Below are 7,931 nucleotides of genomic sequence, written 5' to 3'. Positions count from 1 at the left end.
TGCGCTGGCTTATTTCAATTATTTGAAACCTTTTCGCGCGCTAAGATCAAAACTTTTGCTCGGAAACGATTCTCCTGTTAGAAGTCAAAATTAATTTCCCTTTCGTGAATCAATTCTCTTTAGAACGACAAATTAATTCCCCTTTCGTGTCAATCAACCAATCATGACATCATCTGTCAGACTTTATACTTTGTCTGGAGACAATTCTCTTTGGAAATGTAAAGTCATTAATTAACTTGACGTCATCTGTCAGACATTAATTAACTGTTTCCCGGGGACTCATAACATTTGGCTTGGAAACAACAATAACAAATACTGTTTCCCGGAAACTCGTAACATCCACCTCAAACAGGAAGGAAATGTCATTAACTTTCGTTTCGAATAACAACAACATCTGCTCGAATAACAATAACAGATACTATTTTCGTATCATAACATCCGCCACAAACAGGAAGGCAAATATCATTAACTTTGCTTCGAACGACAACAACATCTGGCTCGAATAACAACAACAGATACTATTTTCGTATCATAACATCCGCCTCAAACAGGAAGGAAATATCATTAACTTTGCTTCGAATAACAACAACATCTGGCTCGAATAACAACAATAACAAATACAATTTCCGGATCATAACATCTACCTCGAGCGTGCCAAAAACACACCTGGAGAAAGAGGTCATTGACCGATTACGCAATCATTCTCCCTAATGACTTTATGCCCATATAAGGAGCCCCCTCTCCGGATTAACCACGTGGTTCTATGCCCATATGGCGCCCCACCCGGAGCTCAGTGAGGCATCTCTACTCATATCCTTCAAATATGGAGGTCAATGCTTAGCTAAAAAAATAGAATTGTCAGTGAAAAACTCCCGCATATATCACATAATATACCTTTTCACAGAATTTTCCTTCGAACATAATCAAAATACGATGAAAAGACGGTACAAATTTTATCATTACGGACTTTCAATGAGGGCTGTATAGTCTTGAATAAAAAATGGAATTGTCAGGTTAAATTTCAAAAAATCATCAGACAGAATTTCTTTTAGTTTTTCTGTCAGAAGTGAAGCTAGCAAAAAAAGATTAAAATACGTTTCAATGGTGCTTCTTCATTCAGATCAATTAGGGAGGTCAAGGCTTTGCTAAAAAAATGGAATTTTCAGTGGAAAACTCAAAAAAATAGCATTTTATATGGCTTTTCAGTGTATTTTCCAACAAAAATTCACAAAATACGATGAATTTACGTTCCCATGATTTTATTTCCAATCTTTCCATTAGGGAGGTCAAGGCTTGGCTAAACAAAATGGACTATTCAGTGAAATTCTCAAAATAATATATCATAATGTGGCTTTTAAGTGTATTTTCCAACGACATAAAGAAAAAAGAGATGTCAGAACATTCACATGGTTCAAATACAATTCCATCGCTTATAGCGTTCAAAGCTTGGCTAAAAAAATTGAATTGTCAGTTAAACTCTCAAAAATATAGCAGATCATATGTCGTTTTAGTGCTATCCACTACGGAAGTTAGAAACTTCGATTTTTATTTTTTCCTAAGTTTCTTTGTCCATTCTATCACGTATTGTGTGAATGTCTTTGCTAAAAAAAATGGAATAGACCTATAAATACTCGAAAGTAACGATCGTACTAGTTCAGGTCATTTTTTATTACATACGAAATAACGAGATTAAATATGTAATAATGTTCCCCGGGGTCTAATAAAAACCAGTCTAGTCGTGTTGTAGATTCTTGTCTAAAAATTGTCGTGTAAGGGAGACGCAAACGAAATTATACTTTAAAATTTATTATAATTGTTTTAAAAATATGACATACACACTAAAAGGTAAATTACCTGCAATGGGTTTCTCAGTAATCTCTTTCAAGTAGTTTGGTCATGGCTGTGCTAAAAAATGGAATTAACAGTGAACAACTCACAAATATATCACTTAATATTTCATATTGTTGTTTTTCCCTAACGAAGTACACACAATAAGATGAAAATATGTCCCTATGGCTCTATTTAATATACTTCAATGAGGGTGTTCATGTCTTTTCTAAAAAATTTAAGTATCAGTGAAAAAATCACAAATATATCTGTTAATATGGCTTTTCGGTGTTTTTCCCAACGGAAGTACGCAAAATAAGATGAAAATATGTCCCTAGGGCTCTACTTCATATCATTAAATTAGGGACGTCAAGTCTTTGATAAAAACTTGAATTATCAGTGAAAAACTCACAAATATATCACTGAATATGGCTTTTCAGTGTTTTTCCCAACCGAAGTACGCAAAATACGATGTAAATACCTTCCCATGGTTTTTATTAATATCCTTCGATTCGGGAGGTCAAGGCTTGGCTAAAAAAATGGATTTGTCAGTGAAACACTCAAAAATATAGCTCTTAATATGGCTTCTCAGCGTTTTTTCCAAGGAAAATACGCAAAATACGATGAAAAGACGTTCCCATGGTTATAATGCATCTCCCACAATTAGGGAGGCAGAAGATTTGCTAAAAAAATGGAATTGACAGAAAATATCTCAAAATTATCTCATATAGTATGGCTTTTCAATGTTTTTTCCAACGAAATTACGCAAAATACTATGAAAATACTTTCCCATGGTTTTATTTCATATCCTTCAATTAGGGTGGTCAAAGCTTTTCGAAAAAAATGGAATTTACAGTGAGAAACTAACGAAAATAGCATTTAATATGGCTTTTCAGTGTATTTTCCAACGAAATTTCGCAAAATACGATGAAAATACGTTCCTAGGATTCTCATACAAAATCTTCCAGTAGGGAGTTCAAAGTTAGGCTAAAAAAAAATGGAATTGTCAGTCAAACACTAACTTATTTTGCTGATAAGGGGTCTTTTCTTTGCTATCTCAAACGGTAATAGGCAAAATTAGCTTCTTAGTTGTTCCCATTTTTCTTTTTCCGATCATTCCAGGAGGGAGGTCACGGTTTTGCTAAAAAAAAATTGAAATGTACGTGAAAAGCTCAAACATATGGATCTTATAATTGATTTCCCTTTCTTTCTAAAACGTATATAAGAAATAAAAGATTAATTTACTATCACTTGTTTCTCATCCACATCATTCCCTGAGTTTTGTCGAGGGTTTTATGCAAAAATTGAAGTGTCAAAGGAACACTCTCAAATATATCACACAATATTTCTTTTAATTTTTTTTTTAGAAAGAAAATACGCAAAGTTCGATGTAAGCAATTGTCTATGTCTCTAAGTTATATAATTACTTGTGGGAGAACGAGTATTTTATCACAAACGTGAGTAGTCAGAGAGACACCCTCAAATATAGCTTACAATATTGCGTGTCCGTGTTTTTTTCGAAATAAATTACGCAAAATACGATTAAAATACGTTTCTAGGGTTATAATTAATATACTTGAATTAGGGAGGTCAAGGCTTGGCTAAAAAAATGGAAGTGTCAGTGAAGAACTCACAAATATAGCTCTTAATATGGTTTTTTCCTGTATACTCCGGAGAAAATACGCAAAATACGTTAATAATTTATTCCTAATTTTTTAATTCATATTCTTGAATTTTAGCGGTCAAGGCGTGGCTAAGAAATTGAAATGTCAGAATATAGCTCACAAGAATATAAGTTCATAGGTCTTTTCTTTGTATTCTCCTTCGGACAATCGAAAATTCGATTAATATACTTTCACATGGTTCTATTAAAATACCTAAAAGTTTTGTTTTCAAGGCTCTTCTAAAAAAAATGGATATTTAATTTTAATAAAAGAAATAAAAGAAATTAATATTTAGTTTAATAGTTATTACCTAAGAAAAAACGAACTATAAGTTTTATAAGATTTACCATGGTTCTAAATAATTTATGTCCATGAGGGCGGTCCTGGCTTGGCTAAAAAAATGGAATTGTCAGTTAAAAACTCACAAATATAGCTCTCATTCTGTCCTGTAATTTGTATTTTCATAGTTTTGAAGCAAAATACTTTTTAAAGTCGTTCACAATGGACGTATTCAGATCTTTCAATTAGGAGGTCAAAGATGTTCGAAAAAAAGGGAAGTTACAGTGGAAAACACACAAATATAGCACACAATATGGCTTTTCAGTGTGTTTTTCCAACGAATATAAGCAAAATACGATGAAAATACGCTCCTATGGTTCTAATTTATATTTTTCCAGTAGGGAGGTCAAGGCTTGGCGAAAAAAAGGGAATTGTCAGTGAAAAACTCACACATATAGATCTTATGATGGCTGTTCAGTTTTTTTTCCAACGAATAAACGCACTGAACTATTTACTAACTTACCCATGGCTCTTATTCAAATCCTTTAATTAGGAGGTAAAGGCTTGGCTAAAAAATGGAATTGTCAGTGAAAAACTCACAAATATAGCTCTTAATATGGCTTTTCAGTGTTTTTTCCAACCGAAGTAAGCAAAATAATCGGAATATATGTACATAGGTTACCAATTCATATCCGTCAATTACGGAGCTCAAGGGTGGTATAAAGAATGGAATAGACTGAAAAAAACACAAAAAAGTGTCTTATAAAAATGCTTTTCAGTGTTTTTTCAATCTGAAATTAGTCCAATAATATAAAAATATGTTCAACTTGGTCTAATTTATATAATTCAATTAGGGAGGTCCAAGAGTGTCTAAAAAAATTGAATGGTCAGTGAAAAACTAAAAAATATAGAATTTAATATGGCTTTTCAGTGTATTTTCCTACGAATAAAAACAAAATACGATGAAATTACGTGCCTATGATTCTCTTTCAAATCTGTCAATTAGGAGGTCAAGGCTTGGCTAAACAAAAATTAAATATACAGTGAAAAACTCACGAATATATCACTTAATATTGCTTTTCAGTGTTTTTTCCAACGAAAATACGCAAAATACGATGAAAATACGTTCCCATGGTTTTAATTCATATCATTCAATTAGGGAGGTCAAGGCTTGGCTAAAACAATTGATTTGTCCGTGAAACACTCACTAATTAAGATCTTTATCTGTCTTATAAGTTTATTTCACAAATGAAATTCGCAAAAAAAGATTAAAATACGTTACCAAAGTTATTATTTATATTATTCCATTCGAAAGATCAAGGCGTGTCAAACAACATGGATTTTTCATTGAAAATCCCACGAATATATCTCTTAATGGTGATTTTCAGCGTTTTTCCAACACTAAATAAGCAGAATACGATGAAAATACGTTCCCAAGGTTTTTATTCATATCCTTCAATTAGGGAGGTCAAAGATTGGCGAAAAAAAGGCAATTGTCAGTGAAAAACTCACAAATATAGCTCATAATATGGCTTTTCAGTGTGTTTTTCCAACTGAAATACGCAAAACAATAGAATAATACGTTCCAATTTTTATATGTAAAATTTTTCATTGTGATTCGTCATTTATTTGATAAGACATGGAATTGTCAGGTGGAAACCTGAAAAACTTGCTCTCAAAATTGCTGTTAGTTTTTCAGGCCCTGCGACAAAATGCAATTTCCGATGATACTTCGGGCCCGTTGTACCTATTCATATCTTACCCTTCTTTTGGGAATGTTGTAGATCAACCGAAAGGAATTTACAGTGAAAAGCCCGAACTTAAAGCATCTAAATGTTATTTCCAGCTCTCACTCATTCGGATAAAAGCTCTTAAACATGAATAAGTTCTCCCTGGTTTCTAGGCCATATACTTCCCTTAGGGACGTCAAGGCTTGGCTAAGAAATTGAAATATCAGCGAACAAATCACAAAAATATCTATTATTATGGCCTTTAAGTGTTTTTCCCAACGGAAGTTATCAATATAAGATGAAAATATGACACCTTGGTTCTTCGTCATATCCTTCAATAACGGACGACAATTCTGGGCTATAAAATTTAATTGTAAGTGAACATCTCGCAAATATAGCAATTCATATGGCTTTTCAGTGTTTTTCCCAAAGGAAGTAATCAAAATACGATGAAACTATCTTACTATGGTTCTATTTCATATCCTTCAATTCCGGAGGTCATGTCTGCGCTAAGAAATTGAATTATCAGCGAACATCTCAATAATATAGCACTTAATATGGCGTTTCAGTGTTTTTCCCAACGGAAGTACACAAAATACGATGAAAATTTCTCACCATGGCTCTTATTAATATAATTCAATTCCGGAGGTCAAGGCTTGTCTAAAAAATTGAAGTAACAATGAAAAATTCACAAAAATGGATATCTATCTGGACTTTCCTTTTTTTTCCCAACCGACGATAGCGAAATAAGATTAAAATACCTTCCCATGGCTCTTTTTCATATCCTTCCAGTAGGTCCGTCACGGCTTGGATAAAGAAGTGTAATGTCAGTGAAAAATATAAACATTTATATCATGTTATTTGTTTCCAGTGTTTTTTCCAATCAAAAAAACGTAGACAAATATGAAATTACGGTCACGTGGGTTCTTTTCCTATAATTCACTTCTAACGTTAGATGCTTGTCGAAAAATATGGAATTGTAACTGACACATTAACAAATATAGCTCTTAATATGGCTTTTCAGTGTTTTTTCCTTCGACATTTCGCAAAATACGATGTAAAATAGTTCACATTGGACTATTTATTAACCGTCCAGGTGGGAAGAATAGTATTGGCGAAAAAAAAGTAAATTTTAAGTTTAAAACCCACCCATTTCTAATTTGTTATTGAGTGAAAGTGTTTTTTCTATCGAAAATACGCAAAATAAGATGAAAATACGTTCCCTTGTTTATAAGTACTGTCCTTTAATTAGATAGGTCTAATCTTGGATATTAAATGTAATGGACAGTGGAAACTCAAAAACGATATAATGTTAGCTTGCTTGTCAGTTTATTTTTCAAATTTTTTGAGAAAAACAATCTGACTATACGTAACCATTTATCCCTGGCTTAACCATAAAGTAGGGAGGAATAGGGTTGTCTAAAAAATGGAATAGAAATTAAACTACTCTAAATTGTATCTTATAATATGGCTTTTCAGTGAATCTTAACACTATAGTAAGTAAAATAATACTTAACAATGTTTACCATGTACTCAGTAATTTCCGAACTGTAGGTTTTAATATGCGTTTCTAAAAAATTGAAATGTAAGTGACAAAATCACAAATGTAGGTATTAATATGGCTTTTCAGTGTTTTTCCCAACCGAAGTGAGCAAAATAAGATGATAATATGTAAATAATTTTCTCAGTCATATACTACCAAGACGGAGGAATAATGATGTATAAAAAATGGACCAGACTGAAAAAAACTCAATCACGAGTGATAAAATATTGCTTTCAGTGATTTTTCAAAATAAAGTAAATACAATAATATTAAACAATGTATTACTTGGTCTCATTCATATCCTTCAATTAGGGAGGTCAATGCTTGGCTAAAAAATGGAATTGTCAGTGAAAAACTCACAAATATAGCTCTTAATATGGCTTTTCAGTGTGTTTTCCAACGAAAATACGCAAAATACAATGAAAATACGTTCCCATGGTTCTAATTCATATCCTTCAATTAGGGAGGTCAAGGCTTGGCTGTAAAAATGGAAGTGTCAGTTAAAAAAAAACAATTAGATATCAGAATAGGTCTCTTAAGTTTTTTTTCCAACTGACAACAGCAAATAATATGAAATTACTTGCCCATGTCTCTACTTCATATATTGCAATTACGGAGGTCAAAATTTTGCTAAAAAAAAATGGAAATGTAAGTGAACAAAACGCAAATATATCTCTAAATATGGCTTTTCAGTGTTTTTTCAAAATAAAATACTCAAAATACGATTAAAATACTTTCCCATTGTTCTAATTAATTTAATTCAATTTTAGATTTAAATGCTTTTCTAAAAAATGGAATTTTCTTTAGAAATCACAATCTTGTTTCTCACTTTAATGCATTTCAGTGTTTTTTTCAAATGAATTAACAAGATATTCGGAGAATTTTATT

This window comes from Artemia sp. Qi Xiang Cuo, unplaced genomic scaffold (genome assembly GCF_049724085.1).
Source record: "Artemia sp. Qi Xiang Cuo unplaced genomic scaffold, ASM4972408v1 HiC_scaffold_23, whole genome shotgun sequence".
Taxonomy (NCBI): domain Eukaryota; kingdom Metazoa; phylum Arthropoda; class Branchiopoda; order Anostraca; family Artemiidae; genus Artemia; species Artemia sp. Qi Xiang Cuo.
The sequence above is the reverse complement of the archived record's forward strand: the minus strand, read 5'-3'. Positions refer to the sequence as shown.